A 21,555-nucleotide genomic window follows, 5' to 3' on the forward strand; every position below is an offset into this window, starting at 1 on the left:
TTAAGTCCAAGTGGATCAAGGACCTCCACATCAAACCAGATACACTCAAACTATTAGAAGAAAAAGTGGGGAAGCATCTCGAACACATGGGCACTGGAGAAAATTTCCTAACCAAACACACATGGCATATGCTCTAAGATCAAGAATCGACAAATGGGATCTCATAAAACTGCAAAACTTCTGTAAGGCAAAGGACACTGATGTTAGGACAAAATGGAAACCAACAGATTCTAAAAATATCTTTACCAATCTTACAGATACAGGGCTTATATCCAAAATTTACAAAGAACTCAGGAAGTTAGACCGCAGGGAGGCAAATAAGCCTATTAAAAAATGGGGTTGAGGGCTAAACACAGAATTCAAAGCTGAGGAATGACGAATGGCTGAGAAACACCTAAAGAAATGTTCAACATCTTTAGCCTTAAGGGAAATGCAAATCAAAACAACCTTGAGATTTCACCTCACATCAATGAGAATGGCTAAGATCAAAAACACAGGTGACATCAAATGCTGGTGAGGATGTGGAGAAATAGGAACACTCCTATATTGTTGGTGGGATTGCAGACTGGTACAACCGTTCTGGAAATCAGTGTGGAGGTTCCTCAGAAAATTGGACATTGAACTGCCTGAGGATCCAGCTATACCTCTCTTGGGCATATACCCATAAAATGCCCCAACATATAACAAAGACACATGCTCCACTATGTTCATAGCAGCCTTATTTATAATAGCCAGAAGCTTGAAAGAACCCAGGTACCCTTCAGCAGAGGAATGGATACAGAAAATGTGGTACATCTACACGATGGACTATTACTCAGCTATCAAAAACAATGACTTTTTGAAATTCTTAGGCAAATGGATGGAACTGGAAAATATCATCCTGAGTGAGGTAACCCAATCACAGAAAAACACACATGGTATGCACGCATTGATAAGTGGTTATTAGCCCAAATGCTTGAATTACCGTAGATGCACAGAACACATGAAACTCAAGATGGATGACCAAAATGCGAATGCTTCACTCCTTCTTTAAAAGGGGTACAAGAATACCCTTGGCAGGGAATAGGGAGGCAAAGTTTAGAACAGAAGCAGAAGGAACACCCATTCAGAGCCTGCCCCACATGTGGCCCATACATATACAGCCACCCAATTAGATAAGATAGATGAAGCAAAGAAGTGTAGGCCTACAGGAACCGGATGTAGATCTCTCCTGAGAGACACACCCAGAATACAGCTAATTCATAGAGGAATGCCAGCAGCTATCCACTGAACTGAGATCGGGACCCCCATTGAAGGAATCAGAGAAAGGACTGGAAGAGCTTGAATGGGCTCAAGATTCCATATGAACAACAATGGCAACCAACTAGAGCTTCTAGGGACTAAGCCACAATCCCAAAGATTATACATGGACTGACCCTGGTTCCAACCTCTTAGGTAGCAATGAATAGCCTAGTAAGGGCACCAGTGGAACGGGCAGCCCTTGGTCCTGTCAGTACTGAACCTCCAGTGAAAGTTATTGTTGGGGGGGGAGTGTGGTAATGGGGGGAGGATGGGGAGAGGAAGCCCATTTTGAAGGGGTGTGGGAGTGGTTAGGGGCATGTTGACCTTGAAACAGGGAAGGGGAATAACAATTGAAATGTAAATACTCAAGTTAATAAAGATAAAAAAAAGAAAAAGAGAAGATGTTGAACATTTCTTTATGTGTTTCTCAGCCATTAGCCATTCCTCAGCTGTAAATTCTTTGTTTAGCTCTGAACCCTATTTTTAATAGGTTTATTTGTCTCCCTGCAGTCTAACTTCGTGAGTTCTTTGTATATTTTGGAATGAGTGCTCTATCAGTTGTAGGATTGGTAAAGATCTTTTCCCAATCTATTGGTTGTCATTTTGTCCTAACAATAGTGTCCTTTGCTTTACAGAAGCTTTGTAGTTTTATGAGATCCCATTAGTCTATTCTTGATCTTAGAGCATAATCCATAGGTATTGTGTTCAGGAAGTTTTCTTCAGTGCCCATGTGTTGGAGATTCTTTCCCACTTTTTCTCTCTTAAACTCAATTCACCACAAGGAAGAACACAAAACACAATAACCTCTGATCCAAATGATAAGTATAATTACCCACCTAAACATACAAAGCCCTATACACAGCCATCCCTTTATAATATTCATAACAACCTGTCAATACTAACAGAATGGAGTCTTTACATCAGCCTCCATGTTCTTCTCTGTCACTTTCTCTCTTGTCTCCTTACATTCCAGTCTCCTCCTCTTCCCTCAAACTTTTCTCCTGTCCATCCTTCTTTCTCATCCAATGAGAGGCCTCATTCTATCATGTACCTGCCTTCAGGTGTATGACATCATCCTGCAGGATCCTTGTACCCAGTTGGTTTTTGACTGGTCAATAAAGTTGTGAGAAGCCAATGGTGGTACTTTTAGGATTTCCGGGAAGGGACCAAGGAAAGAGGAAGAGAGATTTCACTATGACTAGTGTATAGAAGACAGGTCTATGCTAGAAAGGTGCGGGAGGGCAGGATGGCCAACATGTAGGTTGCAAGGGGAAAGGGGCCCCAGGAGGGTTGTCCATCAGGGTCCAGATTAGCAAAGATGAAATATAGAAATAATCAGTATTAACTCAGGTGTATCACAGGGAGTGATATTAGCCACATGAAGTTATGTAGTGGCTTAGAAATTGAACTGTTTAAGATATTGAAATATATATATATATGTATATATATACACACACATATATATATATATATATGTATACATAAACATATATATAAACTCTGGAGATTTTTTAAGTGGATCATACAGCAGCATATCTCTCTCAGTTATCTATATTTCAGAGACTTTCTGAAAAAAAATTTTCTGGAATCTTTTGAGGGGGAAAAGATTCAATCACTGGAAACTTTCTGCAAAGACCTTTACCCTGGAATTTATTTTATTTGTTTATATGTGGTTATGTATGTGCACATTTCCTGTGTGTGTTACACACACATGTACATAAAGGACAGAGGTCGATGCCTTCTTCTAGTCCTCTGTTCCACACTTTTTGAAACAGGGCCATTCATTGAATTGGAGCTCGCAGATTTGGCAAGAATAATTAGCCACCTGGTTTCAGGGATCTTGCTATCTCTGCTTCCCGAGCACCAGAATATATGCATGTTCCACTGCAGCTTTTTATGTGACGCAGGAGAATTTGAATTCACCACTTTTTACTTGCTTTAGAAACTGCACCATCTCCCTACCTCAAGTGCCAGTGTTTAAACTAGCATCCCAAAAGAAATGTTCACTTGCCAAATTAAATTGAACAGTTTAGACTATTTTTTCAATTTTTCCTTTTTGGTAAATTGTGAGCAGTGTGCTTTTAAAAGCCAGTCTTACATAGATGAGGATGATATGTGGTTTCTTTTATTTTTCTTGTAGCAGAGATAACAATAAAACTTGAACTCAAAATGATTGAAGTAACTCTGTCAATTAAACTATTTTAAAACTTAAAAGAATAATTGGTTAAATTTAGACATGATTCAATTTGTTCTTTTTTTTAAATTTATGGATGAATAGTATGGGTTTAAAGTTTGGAGCTGGACTACTCTCATCACTTAATCAGGCAGTTTGTAAACTATAGTTGTTTAAATAACATCCATTTAAATACCAACATCTTACTCTTCCCTAAGCTTTATAAAGGACACGTTGCTATACAGTGTATCTATTTTAAATGCTAGCAACTTTGGTGTTAGTATGACATTCTAAAATAAATTGAGTATGTCCATTCAGGTTAGTTATTTCTCTACACTTACAGCTATCAGACACAAAAATTTCAAGTCTTAAAAGTATGCAGGTGAATGATGATGTTCATGACTACACGTCACTGATTATCTTTCAGTTCTTCTGAGAGACCATGCTGATAGAAATTGAAATATAGAGGTTACAAGATGAGTAGGTTTATTTCACAATAGCAATGTGATGCATATCTTTACTTTAATCTCTAAAAGCCAATCATATTCTACTTGAGGTTGAAATAAATTAATTTCCTTCCCATGTGGTGATGAGCTTATCTGAGTATTATTGAAATTATTGGTCCATTGCATTTCAGGATGAAAATTAATGGAGACAGAATGAAGGAGCACTCAAGGAATGCAGAACTTTACAGATATTTATCCCGGTAAAAATTCCTAAAGTATTGATTTAAGATGTCAAAAGATTTCATCATATCCAGCTTTAAAAAACCCTTAATACATGTACAATTCTGCATAGGTCATCATAAATTCTAACCAAATTTCATTCCAATTCAATATCTTAAATGTGTGCAAACCTAGCAAAGCTATTTCCCTAATGAAATTCAAGAAAAATACTTCAAAAATGTGACCATTAAAGTATCTGATATTATTCTTAACATTTGAAGTTCTTATTAAGAAACTTTACAAACCCATGTTTCATTAATATTTGAGTTATAATTTAGAGAATATTTATAATGAAATTCTTCATTCTAAGATAGAAATATTTTTATGAACAATAATTCTTTAATACTTAAAACAAGCAGGGAAAGTTAATGAACAATTGTAATGTTAAAAAATAAAACCTGCAATGGTGAATTTGTTTAATATTTATCATAAAAATTTATTACAGGACACCTTTGGCCTATTGTACCCTGACTTATGGACATTACCTGCATTATATTAGCATATATCTTAATATTGATGAAATTAAAACTTGTGTGATTGTCCAGGAAACTATATGTATTGATATGAAAATCTATTAAACTTAGAGATTCATTATGTTAAATATATCAGGAAATGAATATATTTAAAAATATCATGGTAAAATATTTAATGTGTAGCATTCACTTTTTGACAAGATAATCATTAGGGAGATCATAAAACTGTCTATTCAGGGTGGCCTTTAGAAATATCTTTCTGGTTGATCTTTATTCAAATTCTTCATCTTTTCTTTATTGACTTTTGGCACTTCCTTTGAACTTGAAAGGGTTTCATTGGAAATGCTTCTGCTTGAATGATTCAATGCATGAAAATGATAAATCTCTTTAAGCCTTTATTTTGCTAATAAATTGTGTATTCACCAAATTTATTCAATCTTATTTGCTTAGATGATTCCATTTATGGTACATGTGTCTCTTGTATTTTGCTTCTACCTCAGGTTTAGTAACACTAACATCAATGCAAAGAGAGAGAGAGACAGAGAGACAGATATAGACAGAGACAGAGAGAGAGAGAGAGAGAGAGAGGTAGATTCCATCATGGTTATTTTACTCCTTTTTGCCCAATATGTATATGAGGTATTTTCTAGAAAACAATATGCACAATCTCAAGATGATATTTTAAAAAATTAAGAATAACTGCACATATGATATAGAACTATCTGTTATTGACGAAATCACTGCTTATCTAACTGCAAACCCTCAAGGAGAGTTAGTGGTGAGAAATGAAATAATCTTTGGAGTAGAAGAGGTATGAGTTAGGACTGACAGAGTTCATCTTTACATCATTATTGCTTATGCTGTATAGATGTAAAAGGAAAAACAATCTTAGATGCATTTATGGGAAGCTCTAAACTTCAGTAGTAAATAGGTCTTAATTTTTCATCCAAATGCCATCACAAGCATTATGTGAAAAGGTCCAGTCCTGCCTGTATTGTAACACAATGCAAGATGTAAATTTAGATGAAGGCAGTGCCATGAGGGAAAGCAAGATACTAGAGGCCCTTTGATTATTTCCTTGAGGTTTTTTTATGAAAAAAATAAGTTAGGAAATTGGAAGAATAATTCAGGAAATAGGATTTAACTGGTGGCCATTGTGATGGGATTTCAAGTGTTTATCTGTTGATTAAATTTGAAAATCTAGAATAAAAATCCTGTGAAATACCAATTGTATAGGATCTCCAGTTTGCTGGATTATTTTTGTAATTAGTAATTGCATAATTGTCTCTCTACTTGGTCAGTATTAATTTGTCTTTTTGTGTTATTTTGTATAGCAATTTTCCTAATCAAAGTATATGATATGCATTAAAATTGACCATAATTACCTCTGTAGAATTAATTTTCAGATTTTTATGAAAATATTTGTTCAGAAATATTAATAATTGTTAGCCTATAGGAATAAAAATGTTAGCAATATTTACTTTTCTTTATACAAATTGATATTTATGTCTTTCTTGAATTCATATCTTAAAACCTATTAAGATGTAATTTATGGGATGGATATTTGATGTGTAATTAGTATATAAAGGCTGAACTCTCAAAATATAATATCTTAAATATTTAAAAGATGTTATAGATATTTATAATATATTACATACTATATATTTAATCATATATACAGATTTATATAATTTCTTTTTCTCTGTCTTTCTGTCTCCCTTACACACTTACACACACACACACAAACACACACATCTGTGTGTGTGTTTACAGGCAGCAAATCACATGTGTATAGGGTGCAGATTTGGTGTTAGGTGTGTTTCTTTATCATTCTCCACATTAACTTTTGAGACAGGCTCTCACACTGAATATGAAGTTAATCCTTTCTACTGACTGTCTGATTCAATTGATGATAGGTGAATAAAGGCAGTGATGCCCATTTTCGTAGAATCTTTCCAAACTCAATATTTCAGAAATGAATCATAGGACCCTGTGAGACTGTCTTCCTTTATGATAATGCTAATCTTATGTGCCAACACTATATAGGAAACTATGTTGAAGTGGGGTAATGACTAAAATAATTTATCAACTTTTCCAGCCATTAACCCTACTTTATGGCTGAAGTATATTTCTGACTTCCTTCCAAATCACAATGTGATTCGAACCATAGAAAAGGTGGTTCAAATGAAGTTTTTGTACAATCTCATTGAATTCATACATGTGCCAGCCCTGTTGTGTCTAGATGGTCTTGATTTCTTGGTGGCCTCCATTCCTCTGGGATCTTAAAGTATTCTTTTGTTCCTTTTATTTATAATAGATTTTATACAATATTTATGAATATTGTTTCCCATGAACAACTCCTCCTAGTTTCCCCCACCTCTCCTGATCCCCAAATTCACATCCTTTCCCTGTCCCCTTAGAAAACAAACAGAATATAATAAAGTAAAATAGGATAAAACAAAAAGAGACAAATTGGAATAGAGCTAAACAAACAAAAGAAAAAGATCCAAAGAAGGACAAGAAACACACATTTATATAGAGGCACACATGTTAATGTATATTCTACTCCAGTTAAAACAGGAAACAGGAAGCCATAATGAATTAAGCCATAATAAATAAAGGCAAATAAAATATTCTGTGACATAAAATTATGAGACAATTAATCTCCAAATAAACCATATAATTTTTATTGTGGTGACCATCTATTGCTGGACATGGAACTCACCCTTACGAGTGGTTTGTTTCCACAGTGAGATGTTCTTGGAGAATGCTAATATTTTTATTTGTAAGTGGTTTTCAATGGAGATAGCTTCTGACGATTGGGATGAAGATGTGTGTTTAATTCTCTCATGAAGATCTGCTACAAGAACTGAGTCTGCTGTAACAGTCTTTTTGCATTTCTTTGTGTATATTTCAAGCTGTTTCTAGTAGATATAGATTCCTTGGTATCCTCCATCCCCTCTGGCTGTTACTCTTTATCTACCTTCTCTTGTAAAAAGTTCTCTGAACCCTGGGAAGAGATATTTGATAGAAACATCCCATTTAGGACCCAATATTTCCAATCTCTCAATATCTATACATTTTCTGTTTCTTGGTCTCCATATTTGATTCTTTTATTGGAGCCCAGCATTGGTTAATTCATAACTATGTTCTTTTATTCTACTTTTGCTTATTAGGAGATCTGTGCATATACTGAGTCCCTCCTCTCTATAAAGTCTGTTTTATCTGATTGCACCTTGTTAATTAAAGACTTAGTAGCTAGCATCCACATACAAGCGAATATATGACATTTTTAGATTTTAAAGTCTGTATTACCTTACATAGGGTGATTAATTTTTTAGATCCACCCATTTTCCTGATAATTTAATTAATTTTCTTAATGGATGAGCAATGTTCTATTTGAAAGCATATCATATTTTTTAATACATTCATCTGTTGAAAGTGAGTAATGCTGAACCTAGTTTCTGGATACTGTGAAAAGATCACCAACAAATATGTTTGAGCAATTGTCCCTGCAGATGTCTTTGCAGAGTCCTTTGTGCACATGACTAAGAGTGGTATAACTGCTTCTAGAGGCAAAGCAATATCCAGCTTCATGAGGATATACTAGAATGTTTTCATGGTGTATGCACAGGGTTTGCTTTTCCAATAGCAATAGATGAGTGTTCACTTTAATATATATATTTGCCAGCCTGAGCTCATTGATTTCAGTGATTTGGACATTATGTCTGGTGTAAAATGGAATCTTAAAGTAGTTTTTTTTTATTTTTTATTTTCAATTTGCTCATGACTAAGCCTGTTGAACAATTATTTATGTACTTCTCAGCTATTTTGAGTTTACTTTATTGAAAATTCTCCATTTAGAATTGGCCCTTTCTCCTCTTATTAATTTATATATTCATTCACTTTACAGTGCAATATCAATATCCTTCCTCTTCTCCTCTCAGTCAGCCCTTTACATAAACATTCCTCATTACTCCCTCTCCTTTCAGAGAAGAGGAAGCCCTTCATGTGTCCCAACTGCTCCCGCACACAGCAAGTCACTGCTGAACAAAGGGTATCTTTTTTATACAGATAAAGTCAGCCCAGGTAGGGGAGGGGAATTTAAAACAGGCAACTGAGTTAGAGACAGCCTCTGATCCAGTTGCTAGGGGACTCTCATGAATAACAAGTTGCCTGTCTGCCTCAGATTTGTAGGAAGCCTACATGAAGCTCATACATGGTCTTTGGTTGGTGGATTAGTCTTTGAGTCACTACTATCTAGGTTGACTGACTCTGTCAGTCTTCTTGTGGTGTCCTTCAACCCTCAAGCTCCTTCAATCATTCCTCTCACTCTCCTACAAGACTCTCTGATCTTTGCCTAGAGTTGGGTTATGCGTCTCTACATCTGTTTTCATCAGCTGGTAGACTAAGCCTCTCTGTAAGGCAAGCAGAACTGAGTATCATTAATAATGATATGGTCTGGCTCTCTTCCATGGGGTGGGTCTCAACTTGGAACGTTCTTTGGTGGACATCCCCACAATTTCTACTCTATAATTACCCCTGCACATCTTGTAAGCAGGACAAACTTTTGAGTTGAAGAGTTTGTAGGTGGCTTGGTGTCCTCTTATGTCCTTTGGAAGTCCCACCTGGTTACATTAGGAGGCCAATTCAGTCTCCATAGTCCTAGATGGTTGGAGTTTCACCAAGGGATACCTCCATAGGCTCCTGGATTATTCCCCATCCAAGATCTCACCTAGCTCCAGAGATGACCCCCTCCCTATCCTCTCCTACTTCGGCTACTTTCCCTACATCGAATCCTCACCCATGTAATCCTCTGCTCCCCCGCTCTCATCCACACACCTCCCTCCATCCACATCCAATGTCCATTTTATTTTCCCTTCTGAGAGAGATTCAAACATCCTCCCTTTGGCCTTCCTCAGTAGTCAGCATGTTTTGGTCTGTGAATTATATTATAATTATATTGCACTTATGGCTAATATTAACTTATAAGTGAGTACATATCATGCATGTTCTTTTGGGTCTGGATTACTTCACTCAGGATGATATTATTTAGTTTAATACAATTGCCTGTAAATTTCATGATTTTTTTTCACTGAATAGGATTCCATTGTGTAAACATAATGTATTATTTTTAGCCATTCTTTTGTTGAGGGACAGCTAGGTTGTTCTCAGTTCATGGCTATTAGAAATAAAGATGCCATGAAAATAATTTGGCAAGTGTTTTTATGGTGTGGTGGGATATATTTTGAGTTTATGCACAAGAGTGGGATGGTTGGAACCTGAGGTAGAGATATTACAAATTTTCTGATAAACTAATAAAGTGATTCCCAAAACTGTTGCAAAAGTTTACACCCCCATCCCAGCAATGGAGCAGTGTTCTGCTTGCTCCACACATTGGCCAGAATGTACTGTCATTTGAGTTTTTTATGTTAGCCATACTGACAGAAATCTGGGTCTGTTGGTATATGGGTTTAATTCTAGGTATTCAATGCTATTGCACTGACCAAATTCTCTGCCTCAACATACATAAGAAAACTGAAATTAGGATGTCTTGTGTCTTATATGATCACCATGGATTAAAGCTAGATTTCAATTACAAAAGACCAAGAAAAATGGTACAAACTCATGGAAACTGAAAAATTCTCTACTCAATGATCACTGAGTCAGAGAAGAAATAAAGAAATTAAAATATAAACAAACTGAAAGATAATACAAAAAACTGAAAGGTAAAAACCACATGATCATTTCATTAGATGCTGAGAAAGCATTGGACAATATTCAACACCCCATCATGATAAAAGTCCTGGAAAGAACAGGAATTCAAGGCCTATACCTATACATAGTAAAAGCCATATACAGCAAACCAGTAGACAACATTAAACTAAATGGAGAGAAACTTGAAGCAATCCCACTAAAATCAGGGACTAGACAAGGCTGCCCACTCTCTCCCTCCTTATTCAATATAGTTCTAAAAGTCCTAGCCAGAGGAATCAGACAACAAAAGGAGATCAAAGGGATACAGATTGGAAAAGAAGAAGTCAAAATATCACTATTTGCAGATAATATGATAGTATATTTAAGTGATCCCAAAAGTTCCACCAGAGAACTACTAGACCTGATAAACACCTTCACCAAAGTGGCTGGGTATAAAATTAACACAAATAAATCAGTAGTCTTCCTCTACATGAAAGGAAAACAAGCTGAGAAATAAAATAGGGAAATAACACCCTTCATAATAGTCCCAAATAATGTAAAATACCTCAGTGTGATTTTAACCAAGCAAGAAAAAGATCTGTATGATAAGAACTACAAGCCTCTGGAGAAAGAAATTGAAGATCTCAGAAGATGGGAAGATCTCCTATGCTCATGGATTGGCATGATTAATATAGTAAAAGTGGCCATTTTTACCAAAAGTGATCTACAGATGCAATGCAATTCCCATCAAAATTCCAATACAATTCTTCATAGTATTAGACAGAACAATTTGAAAATTCATTTGGAATAGCAAAAAAAAAAAAAAAAAAAAAAAAAAACCCAGGATACAGGATACCTAAAACTATCCTCAACAATAAAAGAACTTCCAGGGTAATCACTATCACAGAAGTCAAGGAGTATTACAGAGCAATAGTCATAAAAACTGTATGGTAGTGGTACAAAGACAGGCAGATAGACCAGTGGAATAGAATTGAAGACCCATAAATGAACACACACACCTATGGTCATTTGATTTTTGACAAAGGAACCAAAACCATCAAATAGAAAAAAGATAACCTTTTCAGTAAATGGTGCTGATTCAATTGGAAGTCAGCATGTAGAAGATTGCAGATCAATCCATTCTCACCACCCTGTACAAAGCTTAAGTCCAAGTGGATTAAGGGCCTCCACATCAAACCAGATACACTCAAACTAACAGAAGAAAAAGTGGGGAAGAACCACGAACACATGGGCACTGGAGAAAATTTCCTGAATAAAATACCAATGGATTATGCTCTAAGATCAAGAATCAACAAATGGGATCTCATAAAATTACAAAGCTTCTGTAAGGCAAAAGACACGGTTCTTAGGACAAAATGACAACCAATAGATTGGGAATACATTTATACCAATTCTAAAACTGATAGAGGGCTTATATCCAAAATATACAAAGAACTCAAGAAGTTAGACCGCAGGGAGACAAATAACCCTATTAAAAAATGTGGTTCAGAGCTAAACACAGAACTCACAGCTGAGGAATGCCGAATGGCTGAGAAACACCTAAAGAAATGTTCAACATCTTTAGTCATAAGGGAAATGCAAATCAAAACAACCCTGAGATTTCACCTCACACCAGTGAGAATGGCTAAAATCAAAAACTCAGGTGACAGCAAATGCTGGCGAGGATGTGGAGAAAGAGGTACACTCCTCCATTGTTGGTGGGGTTGGAGACTGGTACAACCATTCTGGAAATCTGTCTGGAGGTTCCGCAGAAAACTGGACATTGCACTACCTGAGGACCCAGCTATACCTCTCTTGGGCATAAACCCAAAAGATGCTCCAACATATAACAAAGCACATACTCCACTATGTTCATAGCAGCCTTATTTATAATAGCCAGAACCTGGGAAGAACCCAGATGCCCTTCACCAGAGGAATGGATACAAAAAATGTGGTACATCTACACAATGGAATACTACTCAGTTATCAAAAACAGTGACTTTATGTAATTCATAGGCAAATGGATGGAACTGGAAAATATCATCCTGAGTGAGGGAACCCAATCACAAAAAAATACACATGGTATGTACTCATTGATAAGTGGATGTTAGCCCAAATTCTCGATTTACCTAAGATGCACAGAACACATGAAACTTAGGAAGGAAGACCAAAATGCAGATGCTTCACCCCTTCCTTATAGGAGAACAAGAATACCCTTAGGAGGGGATAGGGAGGCAAAGTTTAGAACATAGGCTGAAGGAATGGCCATTCAGAGCCTGTCCCACATGTGGCCCATACATATACAGCCACCAAACTAGGTAAGATGGATGAAGCTAAGAAATGCAGGCTGACAGGAACTGGATGTAGATCTCTCCTGAGAGGCAGAGCCAGAATATGGCAAATACATAGGCGAACGCCAGCAGCAATCCACTGAACTGAAAACGGGACCCCCGTTGAAGGAATCAGAGAAAAGACTGAAAGAGCTCGAGGAGCTTGAGACCCCATTTGAACAACAATGCCAACCAACCAGAGCTTCCAGGGACTAAGCCACTACCCAAACACTATACATGGACTGACCCTGGGCTCCAACCCCATAGGTAGCAATGAATAGCCTAGTAAGAGCGCCAGTGGAAGGGGAAGCTCAACTCCCAGTGATCGGGATTCTTGAGGGGGGGCAGTAAAGGGGGGAGGATAGGGAGGGGAACAGCCATATAGAAGGGGAGGTGGAATATTGACCTGAAAACAGGAAAAGAGAATAATATTTGAAATGTAAATAAGAAATACCCAATTTAATAAAGATGTAAAAAATTAAAAATATATGTAATCTTAAAAAAAGAAATTAAAGAATTTCCAGGATTCAATGAAAATGAAAGCAAAAAAATGCAAACTTAATGTACACAATAAAAGAAATACTAATGGGAAAGTTCATAGCATTGAATTGCTTCATAAAGAAAATGGATAGAGTAGAGACTGAAACAAAGGACACATTCCTGAAACTGCCACACTTGGGGATCCAGTCCATATATAGCCACTAAACTCAGGCAATATGCTGATACCTAGAATTGCATGCTGATAGGAGCATGGATATAGCTGTCTCCTGAGAGGCTTTGCCAGAGTCTGACAAATACAGTGGTGGACATTTGCAGTCAACCATTGAACTGAGAATGGAGTCCCAGTGGAAGAATTAGAGAAAGGATTGAAGAAGCTAAAGGGGTTTGCAACCCCATAAGAACAACAATACCAACCAACCAGAGCTCCCAGGGACTACAACACCATCCAAAGACTATACATGGACAGACCCATGGCTCCAGCTGCATATGTAGCAGAGGATGGCCTTGTTGCGCATCAATGGAAAGAGAAGCCCTTATTCCTGCCAAGGCTCAATGCCTCAGTGTAGGGAATCATCAGGGTGGGGAGGAAGTAAGTGGTGGGAGATAAGAGAATACCCTCATAGAAGCAAGGGGAGAGGGAATGGGATAGGAGGTTTATGGGCTGGAAACCAGGAAAGGGAATGGCTTTTGAAATGTAAATAAAAAGATTTAAAAAAAAAAGAAAATTAGAGAGATCTCATTCTAGCTAAAAAGCATAACTGAAAGCTCTAGAAAACAAAAGGAAGCAAACACAACCAAGAGAAATAGATGCCAGAAATAATCAAAGTAAGATTTGAGATTAATAAATTAGAAGCAAACAATACAAAGAATCAAAAACAAAGAACTGATTCTTTTTGAAAATCAAAAAGATAGACAAATAGCCAAATTAACTAAAAAGCAGAGAGATAGTATCCACATTAAAAAAGATGAAAAATGAAAAAGGACATAATAGCAGATACTGTGGAAATCAATAGTTCTATTAGTCTAACTTCAAAAGGCTATGCTCCATAAACTTGTAAAATCCAAATCAAAAGGACAATTTTATACATATATTTATAAAATAAAAACCATAAGCACTAAGAACACCCAATGGACAAGATCAATATGTTCCTTTGGGTAGTGGTTTAGTCTCTAGGAGCTCTGGTTGGTTAGGAGTATTCTTCTTATGGGGTTGCAAGCCTCTCTAGCTCCTTCTATCCTTTCTCTAACTCCTCCAACCAGGACCCCAATCTCAGTTTAATGCTTTCCTGCTAGCATTAGCATCTGTATTTGTCATGCTCTGGCTGAGTCTCTCAGGAGACAGCTATATCAGGCACCTGTCAGCATGCACCTCTTGTCTTCATCAATATTACCTAGTTTCTGTGACAGTATATATATATGGGCTGTATCCCCAGGTGGGGCAAGCTCTGAGTGGCCATTCCTTCAGTATCTGTTCCAAACTTGTCTCCATATCCCATCCTATGAATATTTTTGTTACCCTTTTAAAAAGGACTGAAGCATCTGCACTGTGGTCATCCTTCTTGAGCTTCATGTGGTCTGTGGATTGCATCGTGGGTAGTTCCAGCTTTTGGGCTAATATCCACTTATCAATGAGTCCATACCAAATATGTTTTTCTGTGATTGATTTATCTCAGTCAGGATGATATTTTCTACTTCCACCTATTTGCCTATGAACTTTGTGAAGTCATTGTTTTTGATAGCTGAGTAGTACTCCACTGTGTAGATGTACCACATTTTCTGCATTCTTTCCTCTGTTGAAGGGCATCTGGGTTCTTTCCAGCTTCTGGCTATTATAAGTAAAGCTGTTATGAACATGGTGGAGCATGTGTCTTTGTTGTATGATGGAGCAACCTCTGGGTATATGCCCAGGAGAGTTAAAACTGGGTCCTAAGGTAGTAAAATGTCCAAGTTCTTGAGGAAACTCCAGACTGATTTCGAGTGGCTGTACCAGCTTGCAATCCCACCAACAATGGAGGACTGTTCCTTTTTTCTTCATATCCTCACCAGCTTCTGTTGTTACCTGAGTTGTTTTTTTTGTTTCTGTTTTTTTTTTTTTTTCTTAGTCAATCCAACTGGTATGAGGTGCAATCTCAGGGTTGTTTTGATTTGCATTTCTCAGATTACTAAGGATGTTAAAAATTTTATATACAAAGAACTCACAAAGTTAGACTGCAAAGAGACAAATAAGCCTATTAAAAAATAGGGTGCAGAGCTAAAAAAATTCATAGCTGAGGAATATCGAATGGCTGAGAAGTATCTAAAGAAATGTTCAATATCTTTAGTCATAAGGGAAATGCAAATCAAAACAACCCTGAGATTTCACCTCACACCAGTGAGAATGGCTAAGATCAAAAACTCAAGCGCCAGTTGATGCTGGTAAGGTTGTGGAGAGAGAGGAACACTCCTCCATTGTTGGTGGGATTGGAGACTGGTACAACCATTCTGGAAATCTGTCTGGTGGTTCCTCAGAAAATTGGACATTTCACTACCTGAGGACCCAGCTATACCACTCTTGGGCATAAACCCAAATATGCTCCAAAATACAACAAAGACACATACTCTACTATGTTCATAGCAACCTTATTTATAATAGCCAGAAGCTGGAAACATCCCAGATGCCCTTCAACAGAGGAAAGAATGCAGAAAATGTGGTACATCTAAACAATAGAGTACTACTCAGCTATCAAAAACAATGACTTCATGAACTCCATAGGCAAATGAATGGAACTAGAATTATCCTGAGTGAGGTAACCTAATCACAGAAAAACACAGGCGATACGCCCTCATTGATAACTGGATTTTATCCCAAATGCTCAAATTACCCAAGATGCACAGACCACATGAAACTCAAGAAGGATGACCAAAATGTGGATGCTTCAACTCCTTCTTTAAAAGGGGAAGAAAATACCCATATGAGGGTATAGGGAGCAAAGTTTAGAACAGAGACTGAAGGAATGGCCATTCAGAGCCTGCCCCACATGTGGCTCATACATATACAGCCAACAAAACTAGATAAGATGGATGAATCTAAGAAGTACAGGCTGACAGGAACCAGATATAGGTCTCTCCTGAATGACACAGCCAGAATATGTCAAATACAGAGGCGAATGCCAGCTGCAAACCACTGAACTGAGATTGGGACCCAGTTGAAGGAATCAGAGAAAGGATTGAAAGAGATGAAGGGGCTTGAGATCCCATAACAACAATAATGCCAACCCACCAGAGCTTCCAGGAACTAAGTCACTACCCAAAGATTATACATGTATTGACCTTGGACTCGAAGTCTATAGGTAGCAATGAATAGACTAGTAGGGGCACCAGTGGAAGGGGAAGGCCTTGGTCCAAAAAGGCTGGATCCCCAGTGTAGGAGATTGTTGGAGATGATAATAGGGCTAGATGGTGAGGGGAACACCCATATAGAAGGGGAGGAGGAAGCATTAGGGGGATGATAGCCTGGAAACCAGAAAAGTGAATAATATTTGAAATGTAAATAGGAAATACCCAACTTAATAAAAATGCAAGAAAAAAAAACAAAAAAAAATTCTTTAGGTACTTCTCAGCCGTTTTGATATTCCTCACCTGAGAATTCTTTGTTTAGCCATGCACCCCATTTTAATAGGGTTATTTGGCTCTCTGGAGTTTAACTTTTTGAATTCATTGTATGTTTTGGATACTAGCCCTTTTCCAAATGTAGGATTGGCAAAGATATTTTGCCAATCTGTTGGTTGCTGTTTTGTCCTACTGACAGTATCCTTTGCCTTACAGAAGCTTTGCTGTTTTATAAGGTCTCATTTGTCAATTCTTGATCTTAGAGCAAAAGGCAGTGGTGTTTTGTTCAGGAAATTTTCCCCAGTGCCCATGTGTTCAAGTCTTTTCCCCACTTTTTCTTCTATTAGTTTGAGTGTGTCTGGTTTTATGTGGAGGTTCTTGATCTACTTAGACTTAAACTTTGTATAGGACGATACTACATGCTGACCTTCAGTTGAACCAACACTATCTGTTGAAAGAAAATACTATCATTTTCCACTGGATTGTTTTAGCTCCTTTGTCAAAGATCATTTCTGCATTTTAAGTTCTATTCATTTGATCTACCTTCCTATCTGTGTACCAGCACCATACAATTTTTTTATTGCTATTGCTCTGTAATACACCTTGAGTTCAGGGATGGTGATTCCCCAGAAGTTCTTTTATTGTTGAGTATAGTTTTCACTCTGTTGGGTTTTGGTTCTTCCAAATGAATTTGCAAATTGCTCTTTCTAAATCTATGAAAAATTGAATTGGAATTTTGATGAGGATTGCATTGAATCTGTATGTTGCTTTTGGCAAAATGTCAGCTTTTAGTATATTAATCCTGCCAATCCATAAGCATGGGAGGTCTTCCCATCTTCTGAGATGTTCTTCAATTTTTTTCTTCAGAGACTTGAAGTTCTTAGGGCAGTGTTTTCATAGATACCACTTACCATTTTTTTCCTTTGTGAAATACTAATGTAAATTCATTTATGTGTAGTCTCAGTGACTTCTTTAGGATAATTGAAGTTATGTTTAGATCATAATAACTATGTAAAACTTTAAAATTAGTCAATATACGTACATAGTTTAGCAAATTAACTTGCTTATATATTAAGGGCTACATGTGTTAATACTAACTTCCTTTTTATATCTTGAAATTGAATTGAAAATTATAGTAAGGTAATTTTTCCCCATCTTTATTAACTTGAGTATTTCTTATTTACATTTCGATTGTTATTCCCCTTCACAGTTTCCGGGCCAAAATCCCCCTAACCCCTTTCACTCCCCATCTCCATGGGTGTTCCCATCCTCCATCCATTACCGCCATCCCCCCACAATCATGTTCACTGGGGGTTCAGTCTTGGCAGGACCAAGGGCTTCCCCTTCCACTGGTGCTCTTACTAGGCTATTCATTGCTACCTATAAGGTTGGAGCCCAGGGTCAGTCCATGTATAGTCTTTGGGTAGTGGCTTAGTCCCCGGAAGCTCTAGTTGGTTGGCATTGGGCTCTCGAGCCCCTTCAAGCTCTTCCAGTCCTTTATCTGATTCCTTCAAAGAGAGTCCCATTCTCAGTCCACTAGTTTGCTGCTGGCATTCGCCTATGAATTTGTTGTATTCTGGCTGTGTCTCTCAGGAGAGATCTACATCCAGTTCCTGTCGGCCTGCACTTCTTTGCTTCATCCATATTATCTAATTGGGTGGCAGTATATGTATGGGCCACATGTGGGGTAGGCTCTGAATGGGTGTTCCTTCTGCCTCTGTTCTAAACTTTACCTCCCTATTCCCTCCCAAGGGTATTCTTGTTCCCCTTTTAATGAAGGAGTGAAGCATTCGCATTTTGGTTGTCTTTCTTGAGGTTCATGTATTCTGTGCATCTAGGGTAATTCAAACATTTGAGCTAATAACCACTTATCAATGAGTGTACACCATGTGTGTTTTTCTGTGATTGGGTTACCTCACTCAGGATGATATTTTGCAGTTACATCCATTTGCCTATGAATTTCATAAAGTCATTGTTTTTGATAGCTGAGTAATATTCCATTGTGTATCCATTCTTCTGCTGAAGGGCATTTGGGTTCTTTCCAACTTCTGACAATTATAAATAAGGCTGCTATGAACATAGTGGAGCATGTGTCTTTGTTATATGTTGGGACATCTATTGGGTATATGCCCAAGAGAGGGATAGGTGGGTCTTCAGGTAGTTCAATGTCCAATCTCCAGACTGATTTCCAGAATGGTTGTACCAGTGTGCAATCTTATCAACAATGGAGGAGTGTTCCTCTTTATCCACATCTTTGCCAGCATTTGCTGTCACCTGAGTTTTGATCTTAGCCATTCTCACTGGTATGAGGTGAAATCTTAGGGTTGTTTTGATTTGCATTTCTCTTATGACTAAAGATGTTGAACATTACTTTAGGTGTTTCTCAAGCATTTGGCATTCCTCAGCTGTGAATTCTTTGTTTAACTCTCAACCCCATTTTTTAATAGGGGTATTTCTTTCCCTGCAGTCTAACTTCTTGAGTTCTTTGTATAATTTGGATATAAACCCTCTATCAGTTGTAGGATTGGTAATGATCTTTTCCCAATCTGTTGGCTGCCGTTTTGTCCTAATAACAGTGTCCTTTTCCTTACAGAAGCTTTGCAGTTTTATGGGATCCCATTTGTAGATTTTTGGTCTTAGAGCATAAGCCATTGGTGTTTAGTTCAGGAAATTTTCTCCAGTGCCCATGTTTTCAATATTCTTCCCCACTTTGTCTTCTATTAGATTGAGTGAATCTGCTTTGATGTGGACATCCTTTATCCACTTGGACTTAAGCTTTGTACAGGGTGATAAGCATGGATTGATCTGCATTCTTCTACATGCTGACCTCTAGTTGAAACAGCATCATTTGCTGAAAATGCTATTTTTTCCATTGGATGATTTTGGCTCCTTTGTCACAAATCAAGTGACCATAGGTGTGTGGGTTCGTTTCTTGGTCTTCTTTTCTATTCCACTGGTCTATCTGTCTGTCTCTGTACCAATACCATGCAGTTTTTATCACTATTGCTCTGTAATACTGCGTGAGTTCAGGGATAGTGATTCCCCCAGAAGTCCTTTTATTGTTAGTTTTAGCTATCCTGGGTTTTTTGTTATTCCATATGAATTTGCAAATTGTTCTGTCTAACACTTTGAAGAATTGGATTTGTATTTTGATGGGGATTGCATTGAATCTGTAGATTGCTTTTGGTAAAATGGCCATTTTTACTATATTAATCCTGCCAATCCATGAGCATGGGAGATCTTTCCATCTTCTGAGGTCTTCTTCAATTTCTTTCTTCATTGGCTTGAAGTTCTTATCATACAGATCTTTTACTTGCTTGGTTAAAGTCACACTGAGTTATTTGGGACTATTATGAATGGTGTCATTTCCCTAATTTGTTTCTAGGCTTCTTTCTCTTTTGTGTAGAGGAAGGTTACTGATTTATTTGAGTTAATTTTATACCCAGCCACTTTACAGAAGGTGATTATCAGGTTTAGTAGTTTATGATATACTATCATATCATCTGCAAATAGTAACATTTTGACTTCTTCTTTTCCAATCTGTATCCCTTTGATCTCCTTTTGTTGTTTTATCGCTTTGGCTAGAACTTCAAGAACTATATTGAATAAGTAGGGGGAGAGTGGGTAGCCTTGTCTAGTCCCTGATTTTAGCGGGATTGCTTCAAGTTTCTCTCTATTTAGTTTAATGTTAGCTACTGATTTGCTGTATATGGTTTTTACTATGTTTAGGTATGGAACTTGAATTCCAATTTTTTCCAGGACTTTTATCATGAAGATGAGTTGAATTTTGTCACATGCTTTCTCAGCATCTAATGAAATGATCATGTGGTTTTTTTTTCCTTCAGTTTGTTTATATAATGGATTATGTTGATGGTTTTCCATATATTAATCCATCCCTGCATGCCTAGGATGAAGCCTACTTGATCATGGTGGATGATTGTTTTGATATGCTCTTGGATTCAGTTTACCAGAATTTTATAGAGTTTTTTGTTTCGATATTCATAAGGGAAATTGGTCTGAAATTTTCTTTCTTTGTTGGGTCTTTGTGTAATTCGGGTAATTGTGGCTTCATAGATGGAATTAGGTAGCGCTCCATCTGTTTCAAAGATGATTTGATTGTATAAATAAGTGACTTCCAAAATTCTACCATAAACTGCTACATCTGAAAAACACCTTCAGAAAAATGGTTAGATTAACCAATTATCACACAAAGAAAATTTAACGTACTCTTTGTACAAATGATAAATGGGCTGAGAAAGAATTTATGAAATCAACACTATTCACAATAGTCACAATTAATATAAAATAGCTTGTTTTAATAAACTCAGTAAGTGAAGGACCTGTTAGACAAGAGCAGGACACCTCAGAAAAAAGAAATGGGGAATATATCAGAAGATGGATAGAACTCTCATGATCATGGATTGGTAGACTTGACATAGTAATTATGGTCATTTTGCCAAAAGCAATCAGCAGATTCAATGCAATTCCTATCAGTATTTGCCTTTTCTAAATCAGGTTATTTGTGTTCTTGATATCTGAGTATTTTTGTACTAGTTCTTTATATATTTCAGAGATTATCCCTCTATTATATGTGTATCAAATTTACTAAACCTCTTACTAATGTGTAGTCTGAAACTTTGTCCAAACAACAGTGTCAGCAAAAATAAACCTGAGACACCCTCGGATCCCGGCCCGCAGCAGCTCTCTGCTCCCAGACACCGTGGGAGAGAGACCCGACCGACTGGTCAGGTGGGCACTCCTGAGGCTGCAGAGCGGAAGAGACCAGC

The sequence above is a fragment of the Rattus norvegicus genome, chromosome 2, assembly GCF_036323735.1.
Source record: "Rattus norvegicus strain BN/NHsdMcwi chromosome 2, GRCr8, whole genome shotgun sequence".
NCBI lineage: Eukaryota > Metazoa > Chordata > Mammalia > Rodentia > Muridae > Rattus > Rattus norvegicus.